This window comes from Mesocricetus auratus, unplaced genomic scaffold, assembly GCF_017639785.1.
Source record: "Mesocricetus auratus isolate SY011 unplaced genomic scaffold, BCM_Maur_2.0 Super-Scaffold_100714, whole genome shotgun sequence".
NCBI classification, from domain to species: Eukaryota; Metazoa; Chordata; class Mammalia; order Rodentia; family Cricetidae; genus Mesocricetus; species Mesocricetus auratus.
Window position 1 is genome coordinate 10,200,912 of NW_024429270.1, and position 16,126 is coordinate 10,217,037.

Here is a 16,126-nt window from a genome sequence, read left to right on the forward strand (position 1 = left end):
TTGCAAAGTTCCTCCAGGTACAGCTGGCCAGTTCTCCCTGTCGCTGAGTCGACAGCTGAGAAATATTACCTAAGCCATCGACATTCAAATGAGCTCTATAGGTCCAATCAGCTTTAAAATAGGATGGCTTAAGGTCACTGAACAATTAAGGAACATCAATCGTGTAATGTAAGTCAAAACAAGGAAAATCATCTGGGAAGAACTTAGCAAGAAGACTTGTAAGGCATGTCATCACCTGCTTACATGTGTGTGGGGACTAAGCAATGAACTGACAGCTGCAAAAAAAAAGTTATTAAGGTGCATGTGTATCATTTTATAAATATATCATTATATTTGTATATATGCAAATATGTACGTATCCTAAGTATTTGCAAAGAATATATGTGATTGTACACGGGGGAGGGTCTATCTAGACCCTGCCCCAAATGACATGACAGACTTTGAGGATTCCCCCAAGGAAGGCCTCACCCTCCCTGAGGAGTGGATGGGGGATGGGATGGGGTGGGGTCAGTGGGGGCATGAGAAGGAGAGGGAACTGGGATTGATAAGTAAAATAAGATTGTTTCTAATTTAAATAAAAATTCATTTTTTAAAACAAGAAAATATGTGACCACAGAAGATTTAGACACTAGTGTGGTGGTGCATGCCTATAATTAATTCCTCATTGACGATGCACAGGCAGGATGATTGCTTCAGTTTAGCCTTAAACCAACGGTCCTCAACCTTCCTGCTGCTGCAACCCTTTAGTACAGCTCCTCATGTTGTGATGACTCCCAACCTAAGATTTTGTTGCTACTTCACAACTGTAATTTTGCTACTGTTATGAATTGTAATGCAAATGAATTTAATATACAGGATATCTGATCTGCAATCTCCAAGAAGGTCAAAACCCACAGGTTGAGAACTGTTGGTTTAAGCTCAGCCTGATCTTCATAGCTAGATTTAGGGCAGTCAGGTCTATATACTAGGTCCAGTCACAAAACCAAAACCAAAAGAACTTAGATGTGGTAGTGGCTTATACCTGTTGTCCCTACACTCAGGAGGTCACTTCTTTGCAGCCACTCTGGGATACTTAGTGAACTCTAGACAAAGGGGACTACAGGAAAAATTTAAATGAAGATAGTGCCAAGCAGAGCATGATTACAAATGTCTATAGTCCCAAGCACTAAGGAGGCTGAGGAAGAAGAGTCTAAAGGTGGAAGGAAGAAAGGGAGGGAGGAAGGAAGGAAGGAAAAGATAGACTGCAAAAGAGAATTGTAAAAGAAAATACCCCGGTGGGAAGAGGTGGGGGGGGGAGCAAGAGGAGGTGTGGGAGGGTTAACTGTGGTTGGAATATAAAATGAAATCTTATATATATACGAAAAAAGAAAAAAACACTTGGACAAACACATGGAAAGATGCTCAGTGTCATTACTTAGGAAGAAAATGCAAATTGAAACCATTTCACGCTTGCTAGGATAGCAGAAATAAGAGAAGCAGAGCCGGGCAAAGCCCATATCTATATACAACCCAAGCACTTGGGTTGAGGCTGGAGCATGGCCATGAGGTTCTAAGTCAGCCTCAGCTACATGTGAGTTCTACAGAGTAAGACCCTGTCACAAAAGAAAAAAGGAAAAAAAAGAAAGAAAGAAAGAAAGAAAGAAAAGAAGAAAGGAAAAGAAAACTACCCATGTTAGTGAGATAATGAAAAACTGGAACCCCATATGCTGGCAGGAAATATAAATGGTGCAGCCACTGTGCTGAACAGATTAGCAAGTCTCAAAAATATTACATAGACTTTCCATATGGGAGCCAGGGACATGCTGGTAGGTCCCAGCTATTTGAAAAGTTGAGACATAAAGATCTTTTGAGACCATGAATTCAAGTCAAGCCTGGAGAACTACTGAGATCTTGTTTAAAAAAAAAAGTGATGGAGAGATGGCCCAGATTCCAAGAATAGATACTGTTCCTAAAGAGGACCCAAGGTCAGTTCCTAGCACCCATATAGTAGGGAAACCCTCACGAATGCCTATAACCCCAGTTCCAGGGGATCTGGTGCCCTCTTCTGGACTCCAAGGGGCAACGCATTCATTTGTACAAACCCACATATAGTCATAACCCACCACCCCAAAAAGACAGGGGCTGGAGAGATGGTACCACAGTTAAGAACACTTAATCTCTTTCCAGAGGACCCAAGTTTGATTCCCAGCACCCACAGAGTGACTCCTAACCATCTTTAACTTTAGTTCCAGGGACTCTAATAACTCCTCAGTTCCCTGCAGTTACCAGGAATGCACATAGGGCACATGCATACATGCAGGAAAAACACTCATACACATAAACAATTAAAATGAATAAATCTAAAAAGTTTAAAAAATTCTGGTGTGATGGCACACAACTTTAATCCAGCACTCAGGAGGCAGAAACATCTGGGTCTCTATGAGCTCAGGACCAGCCTGGTCTACACAGCAAATTACAGGACAGCCAGGGTTATGCAGAGAGACACTGTCTCAAAAAAATAGAAACAAATAGGGCTGGAGAGATGGCTCAGTGGTTAAGAGCACTGGTTGCTCTTCCAGAGGTCCTGAGTTCAATTCCCAGGAACCATATGGTGGCTCACAACCATCTATAATGAGATCTGGCACACCCTTCTGATCTTCAGGGATCCATGCAGGCAGAACAATGTATACAATAAATAAATCTTTAAAAAAACAGGAACAAATAAATAGACAAATAAACAAACAGGGTTAATGTGATGACTCAGTTCATAAAAGCGCCTGCCACCAAGCCTGATGAACTGAGTTTGATCCCAGAGTCCCACAAAGTAAAAGCAGAGAAACAACTCCTAAAGTTGTCCTCTGAGCTCCATACATGGGCCATGGCATGTGAGCATATAAGCATCATCATCAACACATGCACACAGTGTAGCAATTGCACTCTTGAGTGTGAAACAATCAACTGAAGCAAAACTAACCGCACTCATGGCAGACTATCCATAGGGGCTGGAAGGTGGGCACAACCCGAATGTCCATCAGCAGACAACTGATGAACAAAATATGACATAGCTACATGATGGAGAACTAGCTAGTAAAAACAGGCCTGGTGGTATACATCTTTAATTCCAGCACTTAGAAGGCAGAGGCAGGAGAATCTGAGTTCAAGGCCACCCTGTTTTACACAGTGAGTTCCCAGACAGCTAGGAACACATAGAGAGACTCTATCTTAACAAAACAAACAAACCACAGAAACAGATAGAAAGAATGGGTGTGCTGGTGTATATACATTGATGTATGCTAAAACTTGAACTTTAAAAACATGCTAAGTGAAAGAAGGCAGACCCAAAAGACCACATACTGCATTATTTTATTTATATGAAATATTCAGCCAAATCCATAAGAAGAAAAAACAGATTAATAGTTGCAAGGGACTCAGTGAAGGGCAAGAGGGAATAATTATTTATTAAATATAGAGTTTCCAGCTGAATGATGAGAAAATTCTACATCTATATAATGCTGATGGTCATACAAGGTGTCAAAATACTTAATGCCATTGAATGACACACTTGAAAGAGGCAAGAAGGTAAATTGTATTTATATATGTCATATTTATGTTTTATATGTACCACATACATAAATACTCTTAAATGTTAAATAATACGATATAGAGACATAGTCCAAGAGAAAAACTTCTATGAATTTAGAACAGAGGAAATGGAGATGGGGAAAAAAACATAAAACGGTCATTCAGTTACTTTTTCATGAACTGAAGTCATGAGTGTTTTATTTGAAGGGCCCTCCTCCCTCCAATGCCCAGAAGAGTAAATCGACCACTCCCAGCCCCTTGGACAAACAAACATAAAGATAAATCAGTTATGATTTAAAGAGTGGGGCCTCCAGAAAGCAGGAAATGTCACTGGGTGACTGACCTTGTATTAATAGAGCTATTTCATACTCTATACCATGTGTTGAGTTAAAAGCAATTGTTTAAAAGGATTCGGGGGTTGGGGTGAAACTCAGTGGTGGAGTGTTCACCTAGCATGCCCAAGGCTCCAGCTTCCATTCCCAGCACTGCTGAAGAGTGAAATAAAAATCTTGGGGATTGGTGGTAAACAGAGCAACATTTCTGCCAACAGGGACAGGGATTGCGGCTATTGTGGCTAGTAAGTGCAGGAGAGTATGTGCTGAACGCCTGAGGGTAGAGGGGGATGCTCACAAGGCTATACGCATCACCAGTGAAAAGATCTCATCTACTGGTCCTAATTTCAGCTGAGATGAGAAATATGAGCACCAGGGTGGCAAGAGTTAGTGAAAGGCATTTGGCAGAGAGGGCAATGCATACAAAGGCCCAGAGACGAACAAAAACACAGTGCTCTGAAGATGACCTGTAGTGTGGCTGGGTGCTGGGGAGCACACACCTGTAATTCCAATACTTGGGAGGAAGAGTCAGTTCAAGACCTTGTCACAAAAACAAACAAATAAAAACCGAGGAGTGGGGCATACTGATACACATCTTTAATCCCAGCATCCAGGGGCAAGATACAAAGATCTGTGAGTTCAAGGCCAGAGTGGTCTACATAGCAAATTCCAGTCCAGCCAGGGCTACATAGTGAGATCCTGTCTAAAAAATAAGCAAGCAAACAAACAAACAAAAACAGAGCCGGCTGGCAGAATGGCTCAGTAAGTGAGGGTGCTTGCTGCCAAATATGATGACCCTGGGACTCACATGGTAGAAAGAGAAACAACTTCTGCAAGTTGTCCTTTGACCAACACACACAAGCAAACAAACCAACAAATAAATAAGGACTGGAGAGAGACACCTCGGCAATTAAGAGAGCCGTGTCTGCTCTTGCAGAGAAACCCAGATTTGATTCTCAGCATGTGCACGGTGGCTCACAACCACCTGCCATTCTGGTTCCAAGGGATCCAACACCCTCTCTGGCCTCCATGAGCAACAGCCATGCACATGATACAGCCATACACATGAGCACCAGGCATGAACATCCTACACATGCAGACAAAACACTCATACATATAAATCGTTAAGAATGAAAATAAATGTAATTTAGAGGGAAAAGGGAGAAGGGAGCAAGGGCAGAATTCAAAGGGAGCACAGTCAGATGAGGCCAGAAACTTGAACATCAGCGTGGACCTTGTGAAGCATTCCAGAGGGTGGGCTCCAAACGGAAGACTGTTTGGCACTAGAGCAACCCAGTGGCCTGGCTCTTGGGACTCTCTCTGGCTTCTATGCAGGAGATGGATGGAGCAGAGGCAAAATTGGAGGCTTCTTTCCAGTACTTATTAACTGTTCTCTGCTCCTGGACACTTGCCTAAGTTTATTTTTAGTTCCAGAGAGAGACTCAAATTTTTCTCTTCTGATTTATAACAGAAGTTCACAGACTTCCAAGGGATGCTGTTGGGAAACCCACACGGATCCTTAAACAGTTGACAAAACCTGGTATTCTGATCCTGTCTTCAGTGGTGAATTGTAACATATCAGGAGTCCCTAGCAATAGCTGTGCCTCTGTGTGCTGGCTAGAGCTAGAGGCAAAACCAAGCCAGTAACTGCTGGAGAAGCAGGCAGCACTCGGATGGGTCCCTGTTGCAGGGACGGATCCACAAGTCTGGGGCTGACTCAGTAGTGCAAACAGACTCAGAGGCTGATGAAGAAGCCAGATGTTCCTTTATTCCAGGCTGCTGGAGGAAGGGGAGATCCTGCCAGAAGGGAGGCTCTTATCTTAGTCTATGAGTGGATCCAGAATAAACTGCTCAGAATAGCTAGGATGGAACAGAGTGAGTTCACAAGTGCCAGGGGCCAAGTCTTTCTCCATCAAGGCAGTGAGAGCCCAAACAAGCTCTTGGTCATCCACCTTTTCCTCTTCACTCAGCTGACTGCCGACCTGGCTCCCTGTAGCATCCTTGCTAAACAACCATGTTTCAGTTCTCCCCGGTCAACTCTGGAATCTTCTTAAAGTCCGTTGGCTTCTTGTTTAGATCTAGACTTGGTTCATTTCAAAGCAGCTACCTCCAAATCAGGGTGTTCCTCACTGTAACACACACACACACACACACACACACACACACACACACACACACACACACACTTTCCTGATCATCAGAATTCATAGCTTCCTCTGCCTCAGATGATGTCATGGTGCTCCTCACTGTAACACACACACACACACACACACACACACACACACACACACACACACACACACACACTTTCCTGATCATCAGAATTCATAGCCTCCTCTGCCTCAGATGACAAAACCTACAAGTTTAGATTCCAAATTCCAAGACACAAAATACTTGCCTAGATTCTGACCCCAATGTACCCTGACCATGGTCAGGTGAGAGGGCCCTCCCTTCATTTCTTCCTCAGGCCATGCCCCACTGTATCCTTGTGACTGCTGGAGTAGGAGAGGCTTTTCCATGGCTTCAATGAGCTAGTTGGTGTCACCGTCCACGTTTAACATACATACTCCATAAATAGCATGGGCCCTGGTGAGACTTTAGTCTCCGAAGAAAAGTAAAGACTAACGGCAAGTAGGTTTCAAGCATAAAGTATAAAAAAATTGAGAAGACTAAGATTAGCAGTAAAGTTTCTGGAGTAACAGCTCAGTGGTTAAGAGCACCGGCGGCTCCTGCAGAGGACCCAGGTTCAGTTCCCAGCACCCACATGGCAGCTCACAACTGTCTGTAATTCCAGTTCCAGAGGATCCAATCACTCTTCTGACCTTTGAGGACAGCAGGAACAAATATGGTGCACAGACCTGGTGAGGCGGAGCTATAATCCTAGCACTTGTGAGGCTAAGGCAGGAAGGAGGGTTACTGTGGGTTTGAGACCAACCTAGAATGTATAACAAGATTCTGTCTCATTAAAAAACAAAGCAAAGCAAAACAATTTGGGCTGGAGAGATGGCCCATCAGTTAAGAGCACATACTGCTCTTGCAGACGACCCAGGCTCGATTCTTATCACCCTTTTCAGATGACTCACAACTAACTCCCCCTTTAAAGGGCTCCAAGGGCATCTGCACTCAAGTGTGTATACTTCCACATAGGCACACACATACATATAATTAGAAAATAAATCTTAAAATGTCATCCTTAAACCTGGTGGTGGTGGTGCATGCCTTTAGTCACAGCACTCAGGAGGCAGAGGCAGGGGGATCTATGAGTTGGGAGTACAGCCTGCTCTAGATAGGGAGTTCCAGAACAATCAGAGATACACAGAGAGACCCTGTCTCTGAATAAAGAAAAAACTAACTAAATAAATCATTAAACACAGGCCTTTAATCTTCTTAGGAGTCCAAGACAGTAAAATGACACGTTTGAGGCATACCGAGGCTACAGAGTGAGTTTAAAGTCAGCCTGGGTAACTGAGACCTTGTCTCAAAATAGAGGGAAAACAGAGGGAGCTGAAGATATATCTCAGTGGTAGAACGCTTGCCTAGCATGCATAAAGCTCTGTGTTAGACTCCTAACACCACAAGAAGAAAAAAATTCAAAAACACAATTACCAGCATTAAGTTTGAGCCAAACAGATGAGAAAATTTTATATATGATGTTTTGATACTAATTACTTTATTTGAAATGATTCTGTTTTCCAAAGGCCTTTCAGTGGAAGAGGGCACCAGTATGACATCCTGGTATCTGAAAGACTAAAGTCTCCTCTGTGGCAGCACCACATTCTTCCAGCAACATTCCCACATGATGGGGGAGGGGCCAGGGTCTGGAGAATTCCCAGGCAGAAGTGGTTGGTTTAAGGGTTAGAGTTAACTGCTGTTTCTGTAAAAAAAAAGAACTTGTCCCTTTGGCCAGAAAAATGCTTTGAGTCTTCTCTAAAAATAGTGCTTGCCGGGATTTTCCAGTTTGACATTCCATCTGTGACCAAGGACAACTTAAACCAACCCACTGTTCCCCCCTCATCAGTCTCCAGTGGCACCCCACCTTTGGGAGACCCCACTCTTTGTGTTCCCAGGCACCTCCAGACCCTGCTGGCATTTGGTGCTGGCAAGGGATTGGACTGGTTTCCTTCCCCTTCCTCCTCCTCCTGGGCAAAGGCCAAAAGTGAAAACTGACTTCACTTCTCCCCAAGACTGGTGTCTTGCTGGGCCAAACAGTGACTAATCTAGCCATGTGAACCTCAGGAAGCCATTGAGGTGACACCCACAAGCCAGTATCTACTGATGGCTCATCTCACGTGCCAGGCATGAGGTTATGTGCTTGGACCACTAGGCTCTTGCATGAGAACCAGGTTTGGGGAGTAACTGTAATCATAGTGATTTTGCTCAACATCCAACTCTGTTGCTAATGGTGGTGTTTCCACGTTCCTGAACAGGGAGGCTGTGGTGGTTTGAAAGAAAATGGTCCCCAAAGTGAGTGGCACTATTAGAAGGTATGGCCTTGTTGGAAGAAGTGTGTCACTGTGGGGGCGGGCTTTGAGATCTCTTTTGCTGAAGCTTCTCAGTGTGACTGCTAGTCAACTTCCTGTTGCCTGCAAGATGTAGGACACTGGGCTATTTCTCCAGCACCATGCCTGCATACCTACTGCTGTGCTCCCCACCATGCTAATGGACTGAACCTCTTAACTGTAAGTGAGCCACAATTAAATGTTTCCTTTTTAAGAGTTGCCATGGTCCGGTTCTCAGTAGACCAGCCTGGTATACAAGAGCTAGTTCCAGCACAGCCTCCAAAGCCACAGAGAAACCCTGTCTTAAAAAAACCAAAAGAAGAAGAAAAAAAGAGTTGCCATGGTCATGGTGTCTTCAAAGCAATAGTAATCCCAACTAAGACAGAGGCCGCTCAGGAAGAGTGAAACAAAAAGACCCTTCCACCCTAATGATGGATGAACTGATGAGAATCCTACCCTCGTGGTTTTCTCTCTAGAATGTAGGTGTCCTCAAACTGTCATGTACATAGAACTCATTGTAGAGGCAGATTCTCAGCACCTCCCCAGAGCATATGATGCTGGGGGCTAAGGTGGCAAAAGGAATCATCTGCCAAGGCCACTACAACTGTCCCCTTTGAGTGGGGAAAACTTGGAATTTCCTTCCTTCCTTCCTTCAACCCCTCTCCCTTGCTTTTCCTCCTTGTGCTGGGAATCGAACCGAGGGTCTTGAATCTGATGAGACAGCTGCCTTGCTGGGTACATACGGGCTCTGAAGCTCCTTCCAGGACCTTTCAGTGCAGGGTGCTAAGGTAGAGCCACGCATTTGTATCTAATTGCCTTTCTGCCTGAGTACTGAAAACCGAGCTCACATTGACTCTCCCTATTCCCACCCAGCAACACAGGGTTCATTATCGTTTGCCTTCTTCTGATTATCCATCCCATCCTCCCTCCTCTGACACTGAGAGAAATGCCTGATCATCTTTTATAAATTTCCTGGCCCTATGTCCCTTTATCCCATGTTCTCCCATCCTCATTGCCGCCCTCATCTTTATATAGGTGTCCATAAATATCCTGTCACATGGCTGGGTCACCCCTCCCTGGTTCACACATCCATACCTGGCTGCAGTTCATCCATGTGGATACTCTGACAAAAACAACTTAAGGGAGGGAGGGTTTATTTCAACTCACATTTAAGGTAGAGAGCCCATCATATATCATCTCTTATGGTGAGGAATTCCTAGCAGGAGGAGCTTGTGTCAGCTGATCATGTTGCATCCACAGTCAAGATGCAGGGAAAGATGATTGTAAGTGGTCAGCTTTCTTCCTTTTTTAAAAAAATATTTTGATTACCATGTGGATGGGTGTTTTGGCTTCATGTGTGTAAGCAAACCACATGTATACCTTGTGCCCATAGAAACCAGAAGAGGGTGTAGGATCCCCTGAAACCAGAGTTGCAGATGGTTGTGAGCAGCCGCATAGGTGCTGGGAATTGAAGCAGGTCCTCCTGAAATGCAGCTCGTAGTCTTATGCTGAGCCATCTCTCCACCCACACTCTGTGCCTTTTTGGGACTGGATCTCTCACTTTGCAGTCCTGGCTGGCTTGGAACTCATTATGCAGACCCGGTTGACCTCATATTCAGAGATTTCCTTGCCTCTGCCTCCTGAGTGCTATAACTAAATACACGTGCCAGCATACCCAGCAGTTTTCTCTTTTGTATGCAGTCCAGAACTGTAGCCCAGGGCGCAGGACTGCACACATTTAGGATGGATCATGCCATCGCAATTAACCTAATTCATAATTAATAATCCCTTACAGGCATGCCCAGAGGCTTGTCTCCTTAGTGATACTAGACCCCATCAAATCCTACGGCTTTCGCACTTTTCACGCCGTTTCAGCTCTGATGTCCTACAGGAAAGGGATTTTTTCCTATGGCAGTGACTAACCCTCCATGCCAGGCTATTCCATTCCTACACAGAGGAAATGTCTTTTCACCTGCTGATGTTCCAAACACCTACTCTAGGTCTCCACAGCTCCCCATTATACCCACAGGTAGCCGTCGCCCATGCTCTGCCCACCAAAAGGCCGTAGGACCAAATTGTTGTGTGGTAAGAGGTCTGTAAAGAGCCTGACATTCGAATGTGGAGATAAGAGAAATCATGGAGTTTGCCTGTAGCCCCAGGGACTAGGAAGGCTCCATGTTAAACTCTTCATTAGTAGCATAGTAAGTAAGTATCAGCAACCCACGTCCATGGGTCCTTGGAGGGTGACCATAGCTATGAAAAGCAGGAAGGAGGCCTGGGGCTACATATATATCCACATACACAGATGCCCACGCACACAGATGGCAGAGAGCGGCCTTGTCCATGAAAACAGGCAGTTGCCCAGGTGATGGAATTCATGATTTGCTGAGATCCTGTCTGCCTTAAAATAGCTATCTTGCTCAGTATGAACTAGCAATTTATTTCTTGAGTTTTTAGACCTGATATTGACACTGTCCAGCCTGGGGAAGAAAGCATTCAGCCTGAGAAGGCCACATCAAGGACACTGGCCCCAGCCTGCTTCTCCCTGTGTGACCTTCATGGCAATTTCCTCTCTGGCTCTTTGTCCCCATCTCTAAGCCATTTCAAAGTCTGAGCGCTGTCCTTGCCACACAATTCAGGGCTGGTTGTTTCAGGGCAGTGCAGAGTACTTGGGGTCTCCCTGAGAGGCAGGTGAGATTCTTTCTTCTTTAGAGAATGACACTGAGATATGGGGAGGCTGAGGGACTTCCCCAAGACCACTCAGCTGTCAAGTTCTGGGGCCAGGGCTCACATCTGGGTCGCCAGCTCAGGCAGTCCAGGTGTCGAGGCTGCAGCTGTGAGCTCGTCTCCCTTTTCTGCAGCAGTCCCAGGCTGGTTGAATACCACTAGGGATCTGAGGGCAGAGGGAACCATCTGGCAGAGCAGTTGAATGGAGACTGCGTTTAGTGGTGTTTTCCATGGGGTCTGCCACCTCCTGCAGGGAAACGTTTGTCTTCCCTCTGTGCTTAGGGCAGAGCTACTGATGGGCACCACAGTCAAGTCCTGCTCAAGGCTGCCTTAACATTCACAAACGAAAAGGAAGGAAGCAGGGAAGAAGACAGACACAGAAGGTGCTATCACCAGCCCAAATTCCAAACATCACAGGGACATAGGCCTGGCGTTAGCACTATGCAGGCAAATGCTCTAGTGGAACCTGGGGACAGGAGGGAAACACTACATATAGGCTGAGTTTTAAATTGTAGAGTTCTTCCCAAAACAAAAGTTTCAACATGTTTGCTTTTCTAACACTCTGGTCTTTTAGGAATGGGATTTCCATTCTACACACGAAATAGGTTCTATTAGATGTTACAGCAAAAAAGCTAGAAAAACTCTCACCACTGTGTTATATCCCTAATGACTAACATTTTATTTTCATGTGCATTAGTGTTGCACCTGTATATGTGTGTGTGTGTGTGTTACAGAGCTGGAGTTACAGACAGGTATGAGCTGCCAGGTGTGTGCTGGGAACTGAACCCAGTCCTATGGATGAGCAGTCTTCTGATTTACATATTTTTAAGATTTATGTATGTTTTGACTGCATGCATGTAGAGTATGTGCCTGATGTTCCTGGAGTCAGAAGGTAGTGTCCATCCCCTTAACTCGGAGTTATTATAGAGGGCATTTTAATGTGGGTGCTGGGAACTGAAACCAGGTCCTTTGCAACAGCAACAAGTGCTTATAACCACTTAGCCATCTCTCCACCCCACCCTCTTTTAAATTTTTGAGACAGGATCTCACCAAATTGCCCATGTTAGCCCTGAGCTCCCTCTATACCTCAGGCAAGCTCTTTGAACTTAATGGCTTCTCTACAGCAGTCTCAAAGTTGCCATGTAGCAGAGGAAGCCCTCCTGATCCTTCTGCCTCCACCATCCAAGTGCCAGGATTATAGTTGTCTATCTCATGATAGGCCAAAACATTTTAATTTTTAAAATCTTTAGTATTTTTCATTTTGTAGGTGTGTGTGTGTGTGTATGTGTGCAAATGCACACGTAGGAGTGCAGTCATGTACAAAGGGAGGTCAGCAGAGGGCATGAGTACTCTCAGAGCTGGAGTCACAGGCATTTGTGGGGCATTTAGGTTGTTATAATGCTAGAATCCAAACACTAGGCCTCATGATTGCACAAGTGCTCTTTTTTTGGGGGGGGGTTACAAGACAGGGTTTCTCTGTATTGTTTTGGAGGCTTCGGTCCAGCCTGGCCTCGAACTCACAGAGATCCACCTGCCTCTGCCTCCCGAGTGCTGGGATTAAAGGCATGTGCCACCACTGCCCGGACACAACAAGTGCTCTTAAGCATTGAACTCACTTAGGTTTTTTCTTTTATTCTTGCAATTATATCATTTCCTTCCCTTTCCTCCCTCCAAGCCCTTCCACACACTATTTTTTGTTGTTGTTGCTATTTTGTTTTTAAAGACAAGGATTCTCTGTGTAGCCTGGACTGTCCTGGAATTCATTCTGTAGAACAGGCTGGCCTTGAACTCAGAGATCCACTTGCCTCTGCCTCCCAAGTGCTGGGTTAAAGGTATGTGCCACATACTAATTCTTGCTCTTTTAAAATTTATGGTCTCTTTTTTCATTGTTATTGCATGCATATATGTATATACATATATATTCCTAAATATAATCTGATCAGTCTGTATGTCACTTGTGTGTGTTTCCAGGGCTGCCCATTTGGTATTGGACAACCAAGTGTGATTCTCTTCCCTGGGGAAGACTATTTTTCCTGTTCTAGCATTCCTTAGTTCCCTATAGTTCTATGTAGGGTTGAGGCCTCGTGGTGTCATGTCATTCTCTGTCCCCAAGCACTTTGTTGTCCTTGTTCAGTTACGATTGGGCAATCATGCTGGTGAGACTTTAAGGGTGTAGCTTCTGACACTACGATTTTACTCCCTCATCTTCCAGCTCCTAAATTCTGCTGTCTTCTGAAATGTCCCTTGAGCTTTAGGTGTAGGAACTGTCTTGCAGATGTGTCCATTAGGGTCAGGCTTCATTACCTATTCATTTTGATTGGTTGTGACTTTCCGTCATGGTCTGTATCTGCTACAAAGCCATGTTCCCCTGATGAGGATGCTATTTAGTGTTTTTAAACACAGGATCTCAAATAGCTTAAGCTGGGGCTGGAGAGTTGGTTAGGCAGTTAAGAACACTTGTTGCTCTTCTATAGGAGGGGGGTTTGATTGCCAGCATCTACATGGAGACTCACAACTATCTGCAACTGCAGTCCAAGAGAGTCCAAGTCCTTCTTCTGACTAGACATTGCTAATGTACTTACTGGTGTAAATATTGTATATACTTATTGTACTGACTGTATAGTTTTTCTTCTGTCAGTTGTAGCCTTCTCTTGTGTATTAGACAAAAAAGGGGAACTGTGGTGATGTATTATTTATGATTTAGTAAAGCTTGCCTGAGGATTCAGAAAGCAAAATCAGCCACAAGCTATAGAGGTTAGGCAGTGGTGACACACTTTAATCCCAGCAGGGAGGAGGTCATTTATGCCTTTAAACTCACCACTTGGGAGGCAGAGGCAAGCAGATCTCAGTGAGTTTGAGGCCAGCCTTGGCTACAAACTGCCAGGACTATTAACACAGAAAAACCCTCTCTTAAAAAACAAGACAAACAAAGAAAAAAGAAAATAGAATTCCACAATGACAATTTCTCCAGGGATATAACAACACAATCAGCTGAACAACTCCAACTAACTAAAGATTGGCTTTGGACTACGAACTGCTCAGAACAATTTCGAGGTGACCTGCTGAGATGATCTGATAATCCAGCCTCACAGACTACTTCAGGGTTTGAAACATAAACCTTGCACGTTCCCATTATGCAGAGACTGGACAAAAATGATACAGCTTGACAATTAACCCAAAATTTCTTTTTGTGATCCCCTAAAGATGCTGTCATCACAGACAGCAGAAAGTACTTTAAGAGCACAACACCCAAATTGCCAAGAGGTGGGGTAGGTGGCTTTTAGTCACTCAATAGGTTATGGATTTTTGCCATTATTTAGGGGAACTGGTTATGATTAGGAAGAAAGTTGAACAAAGAGAATTAGATTCAAGGTTTTTGGTTTTTTAAAAAGAAAGAAATACAGATATGCTGATAGGATAAAAGGGTAGATTATTGAATCTACTTTGAAAAGAAAATATACATTATGATGAAATAAAATTGATTGTTGAATCTACTTTTAAAGAGCAACTACTAGTTTTAAATATATAATCTATATAAATATATATCTATATAGTGCATACAAATATTTTACATTGATACAAATTTAAAATTAATTGGTTAAAACATACTGTACATGAATACATTTCTAATATTGTTCAAGGTATTGTACCTATACAGCTCATTTATCAATGTAATGCGAATTTCTAGTCCTTGAAAGTTATTATTGCCACCTGTATAATAAGGAAATGTAGGTAGTTAGTCACTTATAATCCAATATGTAGTCACATTAGCTGTTTTTCAAGGTCAAACAGAGCTATATTTTAGATAGACAGGTCATCTTCAAAAACCTCAGAGATCTACAGAATATGGCATTTGAAATGTTTTAATAACGTAAGTTCTTTCTTTTTATGACAACGAGACAAGTTTGTTCCTGGTAGCACCAATCTACTTCAGAGATGATGTACATTTTAGAAACTCCACATGGAGTTTACTTTTTTGTGGTAAAGGCAAGCCATTGGGCAAGAAACTGCCCTTGCCTCAAATACTGACAGTATGCTGTCCAAATTGGACAAACAAGACACCAAAAAGAGTGACTGTAAACCTTGCCAAGACAAGGCGGGACAGTCCTTTAGAATATCCTGCTTATCAGAAGTCTGTCAGATATGCTAGGCTTATTGGCTGAAGATGGATGCCTCGAAGTTGCAGAGGAACCTTGGGTGATCATCCAGGCTGGCAGCTGTTTATATCATTTCTCACATTTTTTTTGGAAGTAGCTTGTTGGCACTTCCTGCTTACTCAGTTAATATTATTTCCTTCTTGGGTCTCTGAGGGAGTTTAGACTAGACAGTTACAGTTTTCATTGTTCACTAGATTCAGAAAAGAAACTCACGAAATATGTGTAACGTGTAAAAGGTTGAGAGACATTAAAAGATAATTTTCTCTGAATTTGTCAAATGCAAATGGACTAGACATTATTGATGAACTTGTTGCCTGTATACATTGTATATATTTATTGTATATGCTTTTTCTTAGGTTAGTTGTAGCCTTCTCTTTGTGTATTAGACAAAAAAAAAGGGGGAATTGTGGTGATATGTTATTTATGATTTATTAAAGCTTGACTAAGGATTCAGAAAGCAGAGTCAGCCACAAGCTATAGAAGTCAGGCAGTGGTGATACACACCTTCAATCCCAGGACTCAGATCTCTTTAGTTCAAGGTCACACTGACTAGACAAAATTGATCCAGTCCTAAAAGAAACAGCTCACAGAAAGGTGATCTCAGCACTTGGGATCACGTGTCTTTAATCCCAGCACTAGAGAGGTGGATACAGGAGTGATAGGTGGGCGGAGAAAGGAATATAAGGAGGAGGAGACAAGATCTGAGAGCTTTTGCCTCTGAGGATTCGTGGAGACAGGATTGCCATTTCAGCTGAGTAGAGGTAAGATCTACTACTGGTTTGGCTGCTTTGCTTCTCTGATTTTCATCTTGAAGCTTGAATCCCAGTATCAGTCTCTGTATTTTCACATA